The 22,992-nt window shown below is 41.8% G+C and overlaps 1 protein-coding gene across 1 annotated transcript in view; it reads right to left on the bottom strand.

The window, feature by feature from the left end:
* Positions 1–22,992, bottom strand: part of FLVCR1 (FLVCR heme transporter 1) — a 927,801-nt gene that overhangs the window by 295,115 nt on the left and 609,694 nt on the right. The window lies entirely within an intron of this gene.

Genomic DNA, 22,992 nt, shown 5'->3' with positions numbered 1-22,992 from the left:
TCTGAGGTCAGTCAGGGTTGGCAGGGGGTTATGGGTAAGTGGAGGAGCTCGGATCTAAAACAAATAAAGTTCCTACTTCAGATCATGTTTTTTCTTTACTATTCTTAATAAAAGCACTGTACATTTGTAAGTAACACTAACTAAATAATAATGCTCTGCAAGAGAATTGCTGTTGCACAATTTATTTTGCTAGTATTTCAACATTTTTTTCAGAGCTACAGAAAAGTGAGACTCATATTTCACTTAAATATAAATTTATGTGCATTACATTAATAACGTTTAATATTTCAGGGCAGCAGCATGCAGCTGTCAAACTATCCTATTGCCCTATTACTCTAAGCAGCAAGTGCACATACAGGATAATAAAAACAGGGCAGAAGTTTTATTAGCATCTCATCACCTGTGTTCACATTACGTGTACAAACATATGTGTATTTCTACATGTGTGTGTATATAAATACACCTACAAATGTGTGCGTGTGTGTGTGCATAAAATATATATATATATACACACACACACACACACACACAAGAAGATATGCTTCATTTTGTGTAAGTGACACGTGTATATAGAAATATGAATACGTACACACACACACTTTATATATTGCCATACCCCCACATGTAAAACAACTTGCTGCATAAATTAATATTCTAACAAGCACTAAACTACACTTTACAAGAGGTAGAAAACTATGAAGATGCTAGGAAAGACGGGAAAGGACAGGGAAGAACAGATTGTGAAGATGGTAGAAAGGAAACAGGAAGATGTTCAATCTGGTAGAGTTAAGAATGCAAGGAAACTGAAACAGCAAAGAATAAGATAAATAAGATGATGGTACACTGGCAATACTGCTAACTAATAAGCAAATCAAAAATAAGACAGAAGACTGTCTCACACACAGATTAGTTGCCGGAATAGAATATATCAGTCAATCAATAAGCCGTACAATACACTCTTCCAACATGCTCCAATATGTGAACATCTAAACGTATCACAAAGCAGGAATACTAACTGCAAAATACAATTACCAACAGCAAGCAAAGTGGTCAAAAGGTACACCTCCGAAAAGGTTTGCTCAGCAAAAGCTGTCAACAAGCTTTAAGATGTGAGAAAATCCAGGATATTTCACCTTAGCAATCCTTCTTTTACTATTCTACCACCAGTAACACAGTTCAACTTATCAGCCTCCACAAAAGGTAGGATCTTTCACAACGATAATCTGTGGTTTTGTTGATGAACATTAACCCCCCTACAGTTTCGTGCAGGAATGGGCATTGCCTGCACGACTGACAAGCCAGAACATGGTGAAGCAATATGCAAATGTGGCACAATTGGCACGTAAGAAAGATGCACAACATACACTTGTAACCCTTCAAATTTCCGTTGAATGTCAATATTCAAAAAGTGGTCACAGCTTTGATAAGAGACAACTGCACCCTTCCAACAAATTCCATTTATTAAATCACACTAAGCCGACTACTAAACATATACCTCTCAACTTCTTAGATCAATAAATCTGTACAAAGCCTTAAATAAAAGGGGGGGGGGGCAAAACAGGGGTAGAATTCAAATATTGCTCTTATAAACTTAGAAAGTTGTCAATAGGATTTGTGTTACCATGAGCATTGTCTAAAGGGCACAGAGTCCGAAACACAAAAATATATAAATATTTAGTGATTTCATTCCTCAGCGGGCCTCCACTGAAAAAGGGCTCCTGGCCCAGTCAGCCATTTCCTGGTTAACAAATGTAATAAATAACAATAATAAACATTCATATTAACCCAATGTTCACTTGTTTGTGTACATGCAATTTTGTTTATCTAGATATGGCTAAGATAACTCATCACTAATAACTGTCAATACAGCCATGAGGGTTCGTCTTTCCTTTCACAACATACAATTTCTGTTTGAGAAACCAGTGTTGTTCCATGCAGTCTTTGGTCTGTTTTATACAACTATTAATGTTAACTACATCATTAAAAGTTAATACTTCAGATTCATTCATACAATTCCTATAATGTTGCTTATACTACATAATTACATAACCTGTGCATGACTTGCCCCTCAAAGATCTTCTCAGCCACATACCCCAGCATAAATTCACATCAACACTAAAAGTGTGCTTCAACCACAGGTGTTTAACCCTTCACTCTGTGTTCCTGCAGTGCTTCAATCATCTCCCTCTTACTTCTACACCTCAGGAAAGGTTCTTTTTTGTGGGAAAGCAGACAAAGAAAAAAAAAAAAAAAAAAAACTTGCAACCCAGGACTTATAACAGATCACCTCAGAGTCAGCGGTACACAGAGAGAAGTCAAACAGATGGTTCCTCCCAGGGCACATACATTTGCCTTTCTCACTTTTTTGTAGCGAAAGAAGATGAAAGTCACAGTAAGAAATATTGTAGTCCAACTTCACATATTATAGTGGCAGTATTTCCTAAAAAGGGCAGCATTCCTTCAAGTCATGTTTGAATTTATATGTGATCACAATAATATATGTCAAACTTTAACAGATTCAGTAACTAAATTTACTGCAAGTCAGACACATTCATGCTGTAGCTGACTCAAGAAACAACACATGAAATGCAAGATATGTGGACTAGCTACAGCAAAATGAGTCATGAATAAATGCACTTAAGTATTCATCACATACTGTCTGGAAATCAGCATAAAGGTCTTAGCTGTTAATCAGCTGCTTCCTGTGCCCAGGGTAATGCGGTTAATTTCTTTCACCTTACTCATTTGCCTACTGTGCAACTTTGCGACAGTGCTTCTGGGTCTCCTCTGAAAAGGGGCAATTTGACCAGGTGGTTTCAAAAAGCAACGTACACAAAACAAATGAAGGGTTTTCAACTGACCCTCCTTTTTGTAGGCAGACATAACTTAGGCAACTATGTACTGCAGGGGAAAAGACAAACCTCTTGATACTTTTCGGGGAGGGGGGGCTCTACTTTTGAGCTTTCCTCTAAGAACTGCAAAGATGCCAAAAAATGTGAAGCAGAATCAGGGATCGTTGAAGGGTGTGCTGATGGGAAAGGGTCGAGTCCACAAGTAAATCACCTCAATCACAGGGCCAGCAAATGATGAAACATATGTGTCTGTACAAGTCTTTTATCCATTTACCAAGTAGGTGACAACTGCTCCAACTTACTGACGTTATGCATTACAAAGCATTTAAACTTCAAAAAGACAAGAAAAGATCTCAGACGCATATTTTTCGTTTAAAACATTGTTGTGATCTAAGCGGTTATGTGCCATATGAAACTGTTACCCACAGTACATGTCATCCACTACAGCATAGGAAGTTGTTTCCCCAACTTCTTGCATCTAGTCATAAATTAAAAAGGAGCAAATAACATTTGCTAGTCGACAGAAACAAAGTGGCAATCTTCCCTACCAAAAAACACGCTCTCATTCACGCACGCATACATACAATCACAACCCCACTTCAGGTCTCATTCATGCAAGCATGCATACACTCACACATGCAGACAGAAATAAAAACTATAACAAAAACACACATACATTCTTATCTTTCCTTCATAAATTCTTTTCACTTCCCCTACACAGCGAAACCGCTAACTGCTCAAGCGATCTCATTCGTACTTTCATGCAGGCGCACACAGACACCAACAGAAACACACACACACTCTCTGTTTCCTTATTTTACGCTGGATAAACAGCAAAAATGTTGATTAGCCAGTGTAAAATAATGGCAAGCATAAAGTTCCTTAAAAAGCGAGGTCCACGGCAGCTTAACAGTCACTAACACAACTCTCCGGTTATCGGTCTGCTACACATTTTAGCAGAATGTCATGATTTTTACCTCAGAAGTCCTCATGAAATTAAGAGTTTGCTGGGAAATAACTACAGAATTAATTCAGGACAGACATTTGTGTTTTAAACTTAATTATATTTGCGGAAAATCCACGCAAATAAACACATCCTGTTATCTGAGCAACTGTCTAAGTATATATGAGCAATATTTAATATTTGCCTGTTTGTCCCATTCCTTTTGCTTTGTCCCATTTTCTTGAACTAAGCTGTTGATAGGTTCGGTAGCAAGAAAAAAGAGACCAGCACAGCATACGCAACAACAAAAATAAATAAATAAATAAAATAAAATAAACCTAGGCTCCTTAAAGTAAAACTTTGCCCTGACGAAACCATTAATAGTGTTAGGGAATGGGCAAGCATAATAAGTACATATGACCACCAGCGAAAAACATAACTCCGTTTACTGGCAGTTAGTTTATCAGCAAAGAAAATTACATTTACCTATTTTGGAGAGAAAGTTATTTCAAACTGTAGAACACACGCTCCACAACAGGCAGGAATAAAAGTAATCCCTCAAGAAAATAGATGCGTCTGGCAACAACACTTAGGAGAATAGTTCCTTGAGTAGTTCTGGATTGCATTTTTATTGGATGCTGAGGACACATTTAACATATCAATGCATAGTTCATTAATGGAGGCGTTTCCTGGGCGAAAGGACTGCAAAGGGTGGAGTGTGGGCGGTCCTTTGGCAGCAACAGACGATAGAGTGGAAAAAAGCAAGGGGCATTATTACTAAGCCATCCGGCACCCTTAGTGTTTCTAATGCTCTGACAGATTGTAATTGGCTTAAAGATGGCTCACTGTACCAGAGCTGTAATAACGGGGGAATAAGGAAACATTCAAAATCGGGATTTACTTCAGCAAACTTACTTTTCTTCAGTGGTACCATCATAAGATAGGGAAGAAGAGCATTTTGGAAATGAGGAAACAAGAAAAGAATCACGTAGTTGTCCTTTAATTCAGCAAGACAAAGTCTCAAGATTTACATAGATGGCAGTGACTAATCTAAGAAATTTAGAAAATTGTATTTCTACCTTGATCACACAAAGCCTGAGAAATTGTTTCTGATATAACATGAGATTTCAGCAGTCAAAAAGCCGTTCAAATAGCAGCTCAGCTGTTGGAGAACCTAGGTATGAATGCAGGCACACAAAAGATCATCCATTCTGGGGGTAGGAACTGTAATTTTTGTCAGCAGTTGGGGTACACCTCCATAGAGGCTGAGGCATGTATTCCTTGTTGCTGGAGGCAACCACTGTGATGGTGGTTGTGAGGGCATGAAAGGGTTGCCAGAGATGTCATGTTGAATATGTTCAGTTAGGGATTCCCTGTCTCTGCATTGCAAAAATCTCTGCCCCTACAACATATATGACTCGTACCTACTGGCTGTTACTTCTCTTAAAGGGAGGAATGGCAATCTAAAGGGTAGTAGACTGCAAAATCATTTTCTATATCTCTCTCTCTCTTTCTCTCCCTCCATGGACAGGGAGAAAGGATCCATCTGCATGGTTACAGCATACAGCTGAATTCATCCAGACCCCTACTTGTACAAATAACAAGGAAGCTCAGCAGTCTTACAGAAAGCAGATCAGAATGTCATTCTCCTCCTTGTGAGGAAAGGCCCACCTGCAGGGTTACAGCAAGATTCAGACAGACTCCAGCACTGAACAATAACAGGGGAGGCAGGAAAAAAATGAGTACAGGGATACATCAGTAGGGAACCAAAATCAATGGTGGGACATTTATGATTTGTGTCAGGGAGAAATGGAAGCAGAAATTTGAATGGGATTGGGCACTAAAGTACATGCAGGTCAAGGACAGATAACCTACACACTCGTAACCAAGGTGACACACAAAAACAATTTGTTGTTACTCATGCGGTGTGCTTCTTCTTTCTTTAAGCCAAACAAAAATACACTGTATGCACAAAATAGCAGCCATTTAAAAAAAGAAAACAATAATAAAATGGAAGTCACTACAGTATAGTACATTTGTCAGCCATGTTACCTGCACATATTTCCAACTTCAATAACTGCTATTTTTCGAAGACTGACGGTTTTGGACAAGTGGAGCAGTTGGGAAACAGACAGGAGTAGCTTGCATGGGAGTTGGGGCTAACAATGCCAGCCAGGGGTCTAGTGCCCTTTTGCTGACAAGGAGTAGTTCTGTAAGTTACTCTTGCAGCCTAGAACTAATATTAAAAATTATACACAGCACCCATTTTTTATGTCACAACATGGAATTCTATGCAATCACCTAATCAAACAATATTTAAACATCATTTGTTTGGATCTGACAAACTGTTACAGTCATCAGGAAATCTATTTTTGCGGTAACTCAAAAGAATTTGTTTATTTTGAAGTCAGAGCAACACACTTCCTTGCAAGACACACATACCTTATTTGCAGTTATTTGATGTTGATATATTGTTTATGCATGTATTTGATGTAGTTTATAGAAGGTTATAACACTATACCACTAGTTAAAACAGCATTCCGTCTGGATTATGCACAAGCCTTAAATGACAGGTACTTTCTGTTGGCTGCATGTAGAATGACTGACTATGCATTAGATTTTTAACAAAGTATGACTGAAACAATTGACTGGGATAACTAGTCCATGTTTATTTTTTATATCAGTGTAGGAAGAGAAGTTATCTGATTATGCTATTTTTTTATATTGACTGACTGGTAGTTAAGACCATTTTCAGTCAGGAGCCAGAGGAGAAACATGCAGACACCTACAGATACAACTTAAATATTCACAAAAAATGTGTTAGAAGCAAACAAGTCAAAATGTAGAACAAGTATTGCATTTAAAAGACTGGTGAAATGAAAAAATATATACTGCACCCCTTTTTGATTAAACAAATGCCACTTCATCTTAGTAGAACATAAGTTCATTTATCAAATGCAGCTTTTTACACTGTCTCAAGATACTCATCTCAATCAGGTTGGCTAGAGAAGTTGTGGGAAAGTGCTGGTCCTTGTTAATGGCAGGAATGATTCAAGGGCAGAGGTAAGTATAACTACTTTGAGAACAATTTTAGGATAATATTTGGGTGGACTTGCTAGTGCGGATTTAAAGTTCAATACAAAACAACTAGCCAGGAAACCACCTTCTGCCACTAGCAAGGACCATTAAACTTAATTTTAGTAAAACAAAAACTCACTAGTTTAATACTAAAATCAGTGCAAATATCAGTCCATTCAATATTAAGCAAATCTGATGTTGTCAAGCTTCATTTATCCTTGATGTTTTGTACTTGGTTCTGATCCTTGGAACCGGCTAGCGCAAGCCAAAATCTCTCAAGATAAGTCTCTAACCACAATACTCCTCTCCAGATTACCTCAGATCTCATTTGCTGCTCTTGTTGCAAGACGCTAAACCAGATTCTCTCACAAGCTAAGTGAAATTTTCACAGTTTTTCTTGATTTTTCCTGTTTAATCTTAGATATACATATATATTTTCTTTACCCGTACGGCTTCTACCCACCTTGTTTTTCCTTCTAGTTTTCTCTCACCTTTGTCTCGTAAGTGTGCCCTTTTTACCATACGGTATTCTTTCCCTAACATCACTGGTAGTACCTTTCTCTTTCTACCTCTTTAGGCAATTTTGATCTATCACTGTTGGTAGTTTTCTTTTCCTTCTGTGGTCGTGTGTGTGTGTGTGTGTGTGTGTGTGTGTGTGTGTGTGTGTGTGTGTGTGTGTGTGTGTGATTGCTGCCTGTTGACTTTTCATGGTGGATAAATCCAAAGGAACAACTGTCTTTAAGCAATCCCAGGATTGTGGATGGAAGATGCCCAATTCCAACGGGCATTCGTCCTTTGTGTATTGTTTGGGCCTGGCTTATCTTCAACAAGACTATATGATTTGCTAAGTTTTCAGTAACTGGGCCTTAGTTGAAAGAAAAAATAAATTAATATTGAAAAGCCTAAGTTCTCTTTTGAGGAGGCTCTGTCCAAGTCCAACATGTCCCCCTCAAAATCTGATCTTGGGCTTAAAAAAAGTCACTCAGTGTCGATGTCTCCTATGGCTCCAGCACCAAAAAAGCATAAGCCTTCGGCTCCTGCTGCTTCAGCAAAACCGAAGGCTAAAGTCAGAAAATTATGGGAACCAACTACCTCGGCACCATCTACTATGGCACTACAGACCTCAGTGCCGGTCGTATCAGTTCCGACATCTTCAGCTTCCCTGTCAGTACTGACTCCACCTACTATGCTTCCAGAAATATTGGAACCACCTTCGGTGCCAAAACAAATATAATTAACTAATATATAACCCTATGCTGCTACTTTTGTGAAAAAAAAAAAAACAGTTTTTTTTGCTGTTTTACAAGCTATACTGATGTACTCTATCATTAACCTTTTCTTATTATATTTACTTTGTATTCCTATGAGATAATCTGTAATGTAAATGTGAATGTGCACTACATATTTGTATTTTTCTGGAGCTTTTCTCCCCAGGACTCCATTGAAAATGTGCTCCTTGTGGCCCAATTGGACTATCCTGACAAACAACCTGCAAATAAATAAATAAAATTATGAAAATAAAACCCATGACAAGGCATTCACTCCTCTCTTGACCCCTTTGTGGGACAACTCTAGAGTCCTTTCCTTGACAGACCAGAATCTCCATCAGTCTTCTCTGTCCGTTCCTCCAGGATTCTGACTGAAGTCGATGTCCTGAGGTTGGTGGATCAGCTCCTAGTGGCTAGGAGTCTTTGTTTCTTCCCAGCCCGCACTCCCCTCTAGAGATGGGGCTTTCTCTCCCAGGAATCCACCAAATCTTCCTTCTCTAAACCCCTCTCAGGGCTTAGGGCTTACAAAGCCAATCCCTCCGGTTCCAGCTGCTCGGGTGCCGACAGCTTTTTCCCCTTTGGTTCCAGGATCTGCCTTTACTTCCTCAGGTCCTTCGGAACCAACATACTTCCAAGACCATAGCTCCGTTGTTGGGTCTGAGGGTTCCGGATTGACTCCAGTTTTTTATTCAGAGTTGTCCTTGTTTCTTGGAGCCTCGGCTGACATGGGCTCTACATCGGCTCCTGCTTCAGGGGTAGGTCTCTCAGAGCGGGGTGTGATCTCAGTTCTGAGGATGTGCTTCTCGGTTCCAGGCTCCCATCCCTCTTCAGGGGGGCCTGCCTTTCAGGTAATGGAGAGAGCAGTGGCCTCTGTAGGCTCTCAGCTGGCTTCTTCCATGTTGGAGTTTTATCCCAGGACTCTCTCTTGCCCAGAGCTGCCACCAACATCCACACCCAGGCAGTGAGCACCTTAGCTGCAAGATACCCTGCAAGGGCCCCTCTTCTTCAGAGTCCTCCTAAGAGATTCCCACTGAGGAGCCACCCCAGAAAAAGATGTGTAAGAGGAAACACTTAGGATTCCCCAAGGAATCTGTCACAGAAGACACTGACTTCAATGATGGGGAGGGTTCCCCCAGTCACCCCCAGAAGACATTTCCTTCTGAGACATTCTAGAGATTCTGAAAGAGAGGGGTAACTGGAAGCCCAAAGATCCTACTTCTGAAGAGTTGGTGTACTTGCAGGTTTTTGGTGCTCGCCCATCTACTTCTTGGATGACTCCTCCCGCTGACGATCTTATTAAACTGATTGTGCAGTGGGCTTGGAAGGCTCCTGACTCCACAGATCCAATTCCCCTTAGACTGGACAAAATATTCACAGCTCCAGAAGACCACCTGCATTAGGCTAAGGGGTTAGCAGTAGATGCTACGGTGGTGGCGGCGACCACCAAAAAGGAACTAGCTGAACAGAGTTCCACTGTTCATCCCTCTAACTGAGAGTTCAGGGCAATGGATAGATTTGGAAAACAGGTGTACGCATCACTGAACTTTGCTTTAAGGTCTTTAAATTTTATGGCACATTTTACTAGGCTCCAGAGGGATCTGATCAAGAAGTTATCAAATATCCTAGTAGGAGCTGTGTCTGAGGAGGTCCAGGACAAAGTGGCCTCCCAGCTAGCCACCCTGGTGTTTATTTCCAACTCGTTCATGAGGCTCATTGCACATGCAGCTGAATGGATGATGACGGCAGCTGGGTCAGGCGTTGCCATAAGGGGTCATGCCTGGATGCGCTTGTGTGAGTTTGTGGAGCCATTTAAGTCTTCCTTAGTCAATGCTCCTTTTGACGGATCCTCCTTGTTCGGCCCCAAAAGTCAAAGAAACTCTAGCCAGGTGCGAGAAACATGGAAAGACCCTATCTGCAGTGGACGTACATTTTTCTGCTCCACAACGGTCCTACTCTAGGAATCAGAGGAGTGGGAACATGTGGTTTGAAAAATCCCATGGGCCTTTTCAGGAGACAAGTGGTGGTGGCTCCCCCCTTGGGGAAGCTCTAATGGAAGATGCTGACTCTGTGGCAAAGGTGGCCCGCAAAATCAGGGTTCCAGAGATTTTTTCTGGGTAATCCTACCAGCACTCCTGAAAGGGGGCCCAATTGCTTACCTCTGGAAGCAGTTGGGAGAAGATTTTCTCTGCACTCAAGAGCCTGGCGGCAAATAACATGGGAGACTTGGGTGCACAGGATCATTGCCAGAGGTTACTGCATCCCCTTCACTCTTTTTCCAAGATCAAGACAAAGACTCCCCGATGTTCCACCCAATCAGAGGGATCAAGCAGCTTTACAGATTCAAAAGCTGCTAGAAAAAACAGTCATCCAAGAAGTCCCACCAGACCAGATAGGATCCGGATTTTACTCAAGGTTCTTTTTGGTGCCGAAAAGACAGGGGACTTGAGACCAATTTTAGATCTCAGCCTTCTGAACAGATTTGTTCAGCAAGCAAAATTCCAGATGGTCATGTTTCAGTCTATACTTCCCCTTTTTAGAGGAAAATGGATGTGCTCTATAGATCTTCAGGATGCGTATTGCCACATAAAAATGGACAAATGCTCCAGAAGGTTCCTCCGTTTTCAGATAGGCGAAAGTCATTTTCAGTTCAGAGTGCTGCACTTTGGAATCATCACAGCCCCCAGGATGTTCACCAAGTGTTTGGCAGCAGAAACAGCTCACTTGAGACTGCATGGATTCTGGGTGTTTCCTTATCTAGATGACAGGTTCATTACCACTCCCACCAGGCATCTACAGATTTCATTCTGAACCTATTTGCTCGTCTGGGCATTACAGTGAATCAATCAAAATCTCAGCTAAGTCACTCTCAAGATCTAGAGTTCATAGCAGCTCGTCTAAATACCATCTCTTGTGTAGCTCCCCTTCCCCTTCACAGGCTACAGAAGATAAAATCCTACGTACAAGCCATTCTCTCCAACAACAAGGCTCTGCATTTCTAGTCCTTTGAGCTTTAGCTTCCATGGCAGCGACCATTACCTTAGTTCCACTAGCAATGTTTCACATGTGGCTGCTACAATGGCTTCTGGAATCCAATTCAATTTAGGACGTCCTTTCATTCAACCTCAGCCCAAGCCCATGGTGTCCATGGACGCCTCCCAGATTGGGGTGAGCGGGGGGGAGGGGGGGCATTATCTGGGCAGAAAAGTTTAAAGCACTTGGTCCCCAGTGGAGGCTAATCTGCATATCAGTGCTTTGGAACCAAGGGCAGTGCTCTTAATGTTGTAAGCCTTCCAAGCTGTCCTCCCTCTAGGTCTTTTAGCCTGGCGAGTAGTTTAAGGGTACAGACTTTGCAAAATGATACTTATATGTTTAACTGTCAACAGCCAATGAACTGGGAGAGGGAGGGAGGGAATTACGTTGTCAAATTATAAGGGGCAAGCAAAAACAAATACACTGAGTTTAGGAACACAAGTACAATAACGTGGGACAGAAGGAAAAACAACAGACCCTTAGCTCTGAGCTAACTAACCTGGAAATGTCTTAATGCGAAGGCTATTCCTGAACTAGCCTGATATACACTCAGTACATAAGAAATAAATAGGGTTTAATACCAACAGTTTAGACCACTTAAACAGTAAATGCAGTGCAACTACGTACTGAAATTACTAATATGGGCTTAAAAATCATATCTACAGCATTTTGTGACCCAGAGACCTGACTGGGAATGGGGGAAGGCTATTGATAGCTCATGCAGTTTTCAAGTCAGTGCACTGCTCAGAACATGAAGAAAATATGTAAAATAAATAATTACGGTTTGCTTATATAGTAACTAATTTGCATTCATGTTTGCAGCATCAATAAATAGATATAATACTTGTGGTATTATCTCTCCCTTACAACTCACAAAGTTTCATACTGAAAGCAGAACTGCATGGCTTTTTGAAAAAAAAAATACAGCTACTCCCCATCCCTGTGACACCGAAGGATAAAGCCCCCACTGTGACCCAGGTGATCCAAGATAGACAACAAGCTCATGAAGCTGGAACAGCCAGGGAGAGATGGGTGAGACATGCGATTTACATTGATGCACTGACCTTTGAAGAAGGATTGTGGTGGCTCCTCAATACTAACCTGGTGCTCCAGGGGAATGGTGTACACCCCTCCCAAGGACAGGCGCTGGGGGTGGGACATGGGTAGGTCCATCTACGGTAGTACAGTTGCCCTTATGGAGCTGTGTCAGGGAGTGGGCAAGCCTCTATACCTGGGGTATAGGCACTCAAGAGTTGAAAAGAAAGTAGAAAATTTTGAAAAATGGGGTCCAGAACTGCCGGTTCTGGGGGCGTCAGTTGATGATATGTTGGACAAAAAGATAGAGGCAGCTTGTGTTGAAGAAAGCTGGAATGTATCAGCCTTTAGTGGTGAAGTAGAAGTGTATCATTAAAGGCAATTCTAGCTGAAATTCAAAAGTCGGTGTAACCTGGAGGAATTTATGGACAAAATATCTACCAATGGTAATGGCAACAATGAGATGCTTTATGATCACAAGATGCCATCTTGGCTTTGCAGAATAAGGTGGTGAGAGGCAGACCTGTTAGTATGAAAAAGAAGCTGGCAATTTCTAGTCCAAGTTACTTGAGCAGAAGAATAAAGCCCAGAGAAAGAATATGTGGGTTACTGGAGTTCCCAAAAAAGAAGGTCCTGACTGCATTGCATTTCTGAAGGAGGAGCCAGTGGCCTGGAATGATTCCTCAGCAATCTCCATTGATACAGCAGAAGCACAGAGTCTCTTGGCCTGTACAAGGTGCAGAAGCCAATCTGTACAGGCATATTCTGGTGTGATCTGAGTCCTGCAATTTGAAGGAACAAGTCGCTTTCAGCTGGAAGCTAGGCACAGTCTGTAAAATAAGAGGGGAAAACAAAAAAACTTTTCAGCCCAGATTTGCCAAAGACATGACCCATTTCCAGAGACTATATGTGAATGTGAGCCCAAGAACTTAAGCTGCAATACCCAGCTTCATTTAAAACTTGGTTTTCATAGGGGATATATTTTTTCATGCTGCATATGAGGTGACACAGTGATGCAGGGGTTAGCATTGTCACCTCACAGCAAGAGGTTCTCTGGTTCAATTCTTGGCTGGGTTACCTTATGTGCAGAGTCTGCATGAACTACCTGTGTTCACATTGGGTGCTCCAGTTTCCTCCCACATTCAAAAGATATGCAGTAGGTGGATTAGACACTCTAAATGTGGTATGGAAGAACAACAGTGGCAGCACTAGCTCCTCGATGATGTGAACCTTGGCTCTAGATGACTGTCACTGTTGAAGTGACACCACGACTCCATGTAAAAAATGGGAAAAGGGATTGTGGATGGATGGATGGATGGAAGAAAGCAGTGAACTGTATATATTAATTCAAGCATGAGGAGAACACTGATTGTTTGGGAATGGCCCGATTACTTACAGTTACATGAAAATGAAAGTGTTAGGGAGAATGAATCAAGGACAGACAAATCAGTGTCATGGACAGCTATGGAAGATCAGCTTTTACCTTTACTTCTAACAAGCCAAACAAGGTACAGAATAGTTGTACCTGCTGATAAGATGCTCCAAATGATAATGCAATGCTGCTGATATTTTACTACAGGACTAATAGCAAAGTTTGTGTGATTTTACTTTAGCAAGTTTCCTGGAAGTTAATACTGCATGATTTTAAAGTTTTACATAGCTTCCTGATAATAAATGCTTCAGTGAGTGAGCAGCATGTTTATCAAGCATATATAACTGTTCTTTATTTCTGGGTACTGCAAAGATTAGAAGTTATGTGATCTTATCTGATCGTAATATGCCTTAGTACCATTGTCTTTTTCTTGCAGCCAAATTTAAATTAGCTAATGGTTTGTCTCACAAGTATATAATGTATCATTTGCCAATAAAGACAGATTTAGGCAGAGTTACAGTAGGATATTTATTGATTTTTCTTTATGTCTATGAATTTTATCTGTGTTAAATAGTAGTTGAAGAGGCTTTATCACACAGCAGAAGCTAAATGGCTCCATCTAGAAAAGGTTCCACATCATTAAGGCTGACTTTTCTAATGTCACTGATGAAAGCACTGGCAAAAGCTTAGGAGATGGAAATATAATATAAATCAGATTGAGGGCAAGAGCTTTTTTTCTTGGGAGGGGGCTTATGTAACAAAGGCATTATATAATCAAGAAAATTAATTACTGTTGTGATAGGAGTAATGGCTTGGAGACAGGCAAGGAGATTGGAAAGGCTCCCAGATTATCACCGTTTCCAGTTAGTCCAGGCTTAGTTTTTGGGAAGATATGGAATTGCATTGTTTAACATGAAGAGAAAGTTTATTCTAGGAGATGAAGAAGTTCTGGGTGATGAATCTCTCTCCATTCATTGTCCTTATCTCCTGCTGAATATTCAGATCTCTGGTTTTAGTGCTAGATGAGCTGTCTGACTTACTGAAATACAGAAGGTCACTAATGGTGTGGTAAGTGAGGCACAGATCAACCGTCGGGAGCCCATAATAAACAGAGTACAAGTACATGGTGTTCAGTCTCTCTTGTAAACTAAGGTTATTAAGACCAGAGATCTTTTTTATTTCGAACCTATGGGACTTTTTGAGTCTGTTGGGATGTCAAGTGAGATAAATACAGAAATACAGAAGGGAGCATTGCACTCTAAACTGGGTCTGATCAGTGCTGAATATTGAAGAGCAGTAACATCTCTGGATCCATAAAAAATAAATATGGCTATTAGTTGTGCTAAGTAGAATGATTTCTCAATTGCAGTTGCCATGTGATGATCAAAAGAGAGAGAACTGTGGACCCAAGTAACCAGGTTGTCCTTTTTTGTTTACCTTTAAGGGTGTGTTGTCTGCACTGTGTGTTGTGGATAATGTCTGTTTTCTGAAGGAAACAATACTACATTTTTAGAGTTCAATTTAAGCCATTTTCTATACACCAAGTATTAATTGGGGTAAGCAATTCTGGAGGGTACAGTTATCTGAAGGGATTCTGACAATTACACTCCCAGTTTATTGTTGTCTGCAAATTTGGTTAACTAGAGACATTAGTTATTATTTTTGAGATCAGAGAAGGTGATGGCAAACAGGGCAGGACCAAGTATAGATCCCTAGTGTACTTCACTGGGTACCCTAGCACTTATCTGAAGAGGCACATGAACTATGTGGATTCTGTCTTTTGGCCAACTGGTTATCCTTACTATGTAAGGATCAATATTTAAGGATCTCAGTTTCCTTACAATTCTAACATGAGGCATGGTATTGAATGCTTTGGCAAGATCAAGATAAACTGTATGTACAGCACGACCACTGCTGAAAACTTGTGTAACCCTCTCAAAGAAATTAACAAGATGTAACAGGCATGATTCCAAAGAAATTAACAAGGTTTGAAGGACATGATTCTCCTTTACACAAAGCCAAATTGCTGGTGTTTAAGTCTAATGAGATTCATAATTTCATAAATGAGACTGGTCATGATACACTCCATACTTTACAGATCAGACTCATAGGTGATTATTAATTTCTGGGTTGCATGGTAGGGCCATCACTGCAGCAGTGAACAGTGATTTGGGAATCTAACTAGTGTCTAAGCTTTGGTTAAACAATTTAAGGAGAGGTTCAGCAGGGGCTTGTTTGACACTGTTTAATAAGCAGCCATGTTTGCTCTCTGGACCCATGGAGGACAAGTTTTTTTCTGGTAACACCTTAAATGTTTTAAATGCTTATTGCGCGTATGGCAAAAGCATGTGAAAAATTACTTCATGAAGACATCTTAACTTTAAAGTAGGTGGATGTTTGCTTTGATGTGTCAGGTAAGGTATCTTATTTCATAAGAAGGGACTGGCATGAAAAACACACCTAAAACATGGGGGATGGAGGGAGGGAGCAGCTACTGCAGCAGTGATAATTTTTTGAACATCTAGTGTTATGGTAAGTTTAATTTACACAACTGTACTATGTTCATCATATTGATCACTGTTGCAGTAGACTTAGGTATATGGGTAGATTACCCTAGCTAACTACATTTGGGAGATGGAAAGACAAGAGTCCAGGAGCCTCTGTAGAATGGTCCTAGCAGAACCTCATTTGGACTAGAGAAGGAATCAAGCTTATAATGTTTTTTGTAAAAGTATGCATAGACGACCAAGTAACAGTTTCTAGAATACTTCTGCAATCCAACCCTTTCCATAAAGCCATAGATGAAGCCATAGCCCTGTTAGTATGTGCCTTGACCCTGCCTGGAATAGTTTTGTTACGGTGAGTATAGCAAAAAGTAATAGCCTTAGGCAACCATTTGGAAAGAGTCTGTTTTGACACAGGTTATCCCTTCTTACCCTCACAAGAAATGAACAAATCTAAAGAACTGAAAGAATTACTTCTGTCAAGATAGTACCCTAGTTGTATGTGGACATCGAAGATATGGAGTATGTTCTCTCTCTCTCTCTCTCTCTCTCTGTTTTAGGTTCAGGAAAGAAAATGAGGAGATGGATAGTTTGGCCCACAGTAAACTCAGATACCACTTTATGCATAAAATAAGGATTGGTTCTCAAAGAAACCCTGTCCCTATGGAAAATAAGACAGGACTGACTCGCCATAAGAGCTTCCAACTCAGTTACCCTTCTTGCAAAGGTCAGAGAAATCAATAAAACTATTTCCCATGTTAAGAACCTCAAGTCAGTCAGTTAGCTGGTTTAATTGCAGCAAGCTTCTCTAACATAACATTAAGATCCCAAAGAGAGGCCACTGGTTTTCTTGGAGGCCTCTTAGGCAAAACCCCTTTTACAACATTTTGACATGAGACTGCATTGAAAGAGGAGGATCCATGGACAGACATGCTGAAATGGCCGATAAACCTTGACAGAGGAATAAGAAAGGCCATAGGATAGTAACTCACAAAAACATTGTAATACCAGAGAACAATAGCCAAGAATGGGTGTTGGTTATGTTGCTGACACCAACTAGAAATGGATTTTCCATTTGCTAATATAAGATTTTCCAGTAGCAGGCTTTCTTGCCTCCATTAGTATGTGTTGCACATCCTCAGTAAATAGGTGCCTAAAAGAAATTAAAGACCCTATCATCCAAGCAGTCATGTTAAGTTGACTGATGTCAGGCTGTATCAAACACCCATGTTCTTCACTCAGTAGATCCAGTCAGAGGACGGTTGTGATAATTTGCCAAATTACATTTTCAAAAGAAGGGAAAACCACAGCTGAGTGAGCCAGAAGAAAGTCGCTACAATGATCTTGGGGGATTCCTTCTGAATCTTCAGAAGAACCCTGGATATTAGTGGAAAGGGTGGAAGAGAATACAGGAACACTCCTCTCTAAGGAAAAGAAAAGGTATCCGTCTTCCAGGCCTTCTTGCATGCAGTCTTAGAAGAGAATCTTGTCAGCTGACTGTTCCAAGAGGAGTTAAAGAGGTCTACTTGAGGAGCTCCCCACAGATGGATCAAATCTTAGAAGACCCAGTGATCTAGTTTCCCATTTGTAAGCATCTGTCCTGGTCCTACTCAGCTTGTATGCCACAAAATTTTGCTCTGATGGAATGCAGGATGCCTGTAGAATGAGACTATGCTGTGAAGCTATATCCCAAGCTAATATGGCTGGTCTGCAAAGGGGTTACAACCTGGACCCCTCCTTGCTTATTTATGTACCAAATGACTGCAGTATTGTCTGTAACCATTTGAAGAGGTTTCAGGGCCAAATATGGTATAGACAGTTAAGTGCCTTGATCAGGGCAAGCATCTCCACGATATTTATGTGCTTGTGTTTATTCTTGGTGTCCACACCACCTGCAGTTTTATCACTCCTGAAACTGCTCCATAAGCAAAGTTCAAGGCAGCTGTGGTGACTTGACTGTTTTAAAGCAGGAAGGGAAAAGGGGAGACATGGATTTAGGGATATGTGTGGTTTCCACCAAATGATTTATCTTCTGACAAACCAAGCACTGGGACTTTAAAATATAAAGGGTATTTGTGCTGGGACCAAAGTGATTTCAGATACCACTGTATCTTTTTCATGTGCAGTCTTGCTACGGGTATCATGAGAATCATAGATGGCATGAGACATTCGCTCACAGTGATAGAAGTCTGAGTGGAAACCCTTAGAAATAAATCTAGCTATATATCTATTTTTTTCCTGTGGAAGAATAGTTCTTTGAACCAAGGTGTCTAGCTGACATCCCAGGAACACAATCCTGTGTGAGTCAAGGAAGACTTGAATGTTCACTTGGAGTCCCAGCTTATGGAAGAGATCTCTCACTCAAGAGATAGATTCTTGTCATTTTAAAAAAGACTCTGCAAAGAAAACAAATCGTCTAAACAGAGAAAATGTGGATACTCTGTAGCCTGCAATGAGCTATAACCAGAGCTGGATATTTTCATAGGGTCATAGGTTCATACTAGGCTATCTGCCCTAGGGCATTTATAAGCCTAGCCAGAGTGTGTTTGGCTTTCGCCACCCATTTTAAATTAATTTTGCTATGCCTTTTATTGAGGTTAGTATACTGTGCCTCTGTCTAACAGTGACACAGAAGTGATAGCTGGGGTAAACCTACGATCTCCCATCCACTCATCAAGATTCCTCTTGAAGAGAGTCAATGTCTGACTCTGCCTAACCTGGACTGGGATTTTATTCCAGAGTGAAGGGAGCCTCTGGGTTATGAATCTGTCCCTCCAGCATGTCCTATTTATTTCAGTGCTGAGGTTCAATTCTCTCGAGTGCGTAGCTCGATGGGATTTGGATTTTCTGAGGTGCAGCATGTCCATTAATTCCGCGTTGGACATGGCTTTATACGTCAGGCACAGATCGCCTCTGAGCAGGCGGTATGCCACTGAGTAGAGCTGGAGTTTCTTTAACCGGGCAGCATATGGCATCTGTTTGAGCCCTTTGATCCTCTTGGTGAGGTACTTTTGGGGTCTTTCCAGTTGCTGCAGGTGTCTGGTAAGGTACATCCCAAAAGGGGCATTGTACTCAATTATGGGCCTGATGAGGGATGAGTAAAGAGGCACGATGACCTCCCCTGATCTAGATGTGAATCCCTTCATGATTAGGTGGGCTATATAAAATGTTTTTCTAACCACTTTGGCCACGTGGTTGTCAAATGAGAGATTGCTATCAACTTGGGTCCCCAGGTCCCTAATGACTTCTTCTGTACTTAATGGATTACCACCTATGTGGTAATTTGTGGGCACTTTGTTTTTGCCAAAGGGAATGACTATACACTTTTTGGCGTTTAGCTTGAGGCCATGGCTATGGCACCAGTTGTCTGTTTCTATGAGGCCCGTTTGGAGGATGCTTGTGTCGGCTGGAGAGTTGATTATGGCGCCCAGTTTGCAGTCATCTGCGAACTTGGTCAGCCACAGTCCTTCCGTGTTGGCCTGTACCGCCGAGAAATATATACCAAACAAGAGAGGTCCTAGGACTGAGCCTTGTGGGATGCCACTTGTAACTGGTTTGGAGTCTGACATGGCTCCAGCAATTCTAACCATGTGGGTTCTGTCCTTGAGCCAGTTTGCAACCCATCTAGTGACATAGGGGTTTATATTTAAGCTGGTGAGCTTATCTATAATGCCCGAGTGGGGTATTGTATCGAAGGCTTTTGCGAGGTCCAGGTAAGCTGTGTGGACCACCTTCCCCTCGTCAATGGCCTTGGTGACTGTTTCAAAGAAATTGACCAGGTTTAAGAGGCAGGATCTGCCCTTAACAAAGCCAAACTGGGTAGGATCCAGTGTCTGTAGGTCCCCAATATCTTTATTTATGAGGTCCATGATGATCCTTTCCATAGCTTTGCAGACCAAGCTAGTCAGGCTTATGGGGCGATAGTTTCCAGGATCCGTTGAGGCACCACCTTTGTGGAGAGGGACCACTGTTGCTGTACGCCACTCTTTGGGTACATATCCTGTAGTAAGGCTAAGATTGAACAGTAGTTTTATGTTTGGGTTTAGCTCTTCTTGGAGTTCATGTAGGACGCAGCCCGGGACACCATCTGGTCCCATTGATGCTGTGTTTTTTGCTTTGGAGAGGGCGGCTCTTAACTGAGCATCTGAGATGTCAGGGGAGCAGCACTCTGTTGGGATAGATATTTGCCCTTTTGGTGGGGAGGGGGGAAAAGTTTGCGCTGAACCTGTCAGCTAGGATGTTGGCAATGTCTGTGGGTTCAGTGTAATTTTTGTCATTTTGGACTAATTCTGAGCATATCTGGGAATTCACACCCAGGTTCCTAACATAACTAAAGAAAGCCTTGTGATTATCCTTAGTGTCCTGTGCAATTTGTCTCGAAGCTGGCCTTAGACGATTTTATGAGTGCCCGTAGTTTTGCTAATACTGATCAGAGATGCCTTCCCTTTTTGGGATTTTGCTCTATCATGTAGTAGCTTCCTCCTTCTATTGTATAGTTTGTTTATGGCTGGGGTCCACCAGACAGGACGTCTGCCTTTGGAGGATTGGGTCTTGGTTTTATTTCGGATTGCATGATCCATGCATTCCTGAAGGTGTTCATAGAATGCGTTTATAAAGGATTCTGCGGTCTGGGCCGTATTTTCCACAGGCCCGGGCGCTTTGAAGGATTTCGCCTCGGTTTTGAGGCGTGTGAAATTTGCTTTAGAGAAGTTTTTCACTGTGGTTTTCTGGGCAGGGGGTGGGGTCGGGATGTGAATATCCAGTGAGATTAGTTTATGGTCTTATCTTACCAGTGAGGGATACACTTCTGGTTTGGAGCATAGTGTCCCCATGTTGGTGATGATCAGGTCCAGTATGTTTTCCCCTCTTGTGGGAGTGGTAACAAGTTGTTCCATAGCATTTGAGTTTATAAATTCTAGGAACCTATGGGCTAGGGTGTTGGAGCTAGAGTAATGCTCCCAGTCTATGTCTGGATAGTTGAAGTCGCCCAATATAATGGTGTTTGGAGAGACCTTCATATTTTCCAGTATTCTCAGGAAGGCCGAGTGGGGTTCCTGTGTTTGGGAGGGTGGTCTGTAGCAGGCTATAAACTGGAAGACAGTTTTACCCACAGTTAGTTGCACATGGATAGTCTCTGATGCTTCGTGCTGTGCCACCAACCTGGAGGTGTGGGTATCTTTGACGAATATTGATACTCCCCCTCCTTTTGTGGTTCGGTCCAAGTTTTGGGGCCAAAAAGCATGGTATGAGGTATAACCTGGTAGTGCTGGTGTGCTCTCGGGAGCCTTGAACCAGGTTTCTGTTACTGCACAGATATCGATGTTCTCCATGCTAAGGAGAGTTTCGAGTGCGTGCATCTTGAGGTTTAGACTTCTGGTGTTGAGTAGCATTATTCTTAGTTTCTTATCTCTTGTGATACCTATGTAGGTGGGTTTGTCTTTTGAGCCTTGCCTAAAAAAGGCACTATGGGGGTAGCAAGAGCCTTTGCCAATATCCGAAAGCCCAGGGGTGACAGGTGCAAACCGTCCGTAGCGAAGCATCGTGGCTTGTCGAGCATGTCATCCCAGGCTGACAGGCATTGGATCCCCTTTAAATGACACCAACACTTAAGCCAATTGTTGAAATTGATCACCTTGTGTTCATATTGTGGCATCATTCTTGGTGAGGGTAAGATGCTACTCAAGGTCAGGGTCATACCGGCCTGGGCTACATGCTCAGAGAGCTCCTGTATGTCTCTTTTCATGTAGTCCAGGGGAGGTACGTCTCAGGTCATTCACACCAGCATGGACAATGACCGAGTCATATTTGTACTTGCCTTGGAGTGACCTGAGTGCTTGTGTTATGTGGCGGATCCTAGCGCCCGACAGGCAGCTCACCGTGACCTTCTCCTTGTTCAGCCTGGTGAGCGGGACGTCAGTGTGCCTGACGATAGAGTCACCTATTACAAGTGTATCAGGTGTGTTTAGCCTTAAGGGCTGTGACTGTTCGGCACACTGGCTTTGTGAGCTATGTGTTGCACGTGTTTTGTTTTGGGGTAGTGGTTGCTTGGGTGTCTGCTTTGGAGGTCTCTGCTGCTTAGGCAGATTTTTATTTAGAGCCTCCGAGGATGTTTTTGTGTGTTTATGTGTTTGGTTTGTTGTCGTGGTAGGTCTATGTGAGACTGGAATTGTAGTGAGTGTGGTTTCCTTCTCCTCCTGACTGGTTACACCAGTACTGAGTTGAGAGAGCTTAGCCTCCAGTTTGGCTATATGGTTGCATCTCTCACATGTGTTGGAATTTGTTGGGAGGAGGAGAGGGTTGTCTGTGTACATGAGGCAGTTGTAACATTGCCTCAAGATTCCCAGATTCACCAGCTGGACCGGAGAGGAGATTGACAACTGACCTTTGGACATGCTAGAATAGTATTGGGAATTCCTTTATAATTGAAAAAAGGGCCAATGGGGAACAAGGTACTCAAGGGGAGTTTGTGGGGGTGTAGTGCATTTAATTTTTTAGAGCTGACTTATATAATTGCTTTAGTGAGAAAGTGCCAGGTAACTTAAATGCAATGTGTTACAGGTAACTTAAATGCAAAAACGACAAACAGTAACTTTCTTTCAAGTGAAACAAGGAAATAAGTACAGTAAGCAATGCAGATATCACTAGGGATCCACAGACGTGCTAAAAGGCCGCGTTTTAGGTGGAATTAGCGTTTCAGGGAAATAAACAACAAGCATACAAACAAAGCCAGATTCAGCAGGCCTGGATCTAGTCTATGCTAGAGCAAACAAGGTGTACCAATTTCAGTAAGAAACAGAATATGCAGGCACTATAAGCCTTTAACCAGAAATTCCCTGCTCAGATGGGCAGAGTCCAGCCTCTCCTCCCACAAGAGTGCAGACCGCAATCCTTCTTAACGTAAAATAACTGG

This window comes from Protopterus annectens, chromosome 1.part2, assembly GCF_019279795.1.
Source record: "Protopterus annectens isolate FY-2018-M chromosome 1.part2, PAN1.0, whole genome shotgun sequence".
NCBI lineage: Eukaryota > Metazoa > Chordata > Ceratodontiformes > Protopteridae > Protopterus > Protopterus annectens.
This window is presented reverse-complemented; position numbering and strand designations above follow the sequence as displayed.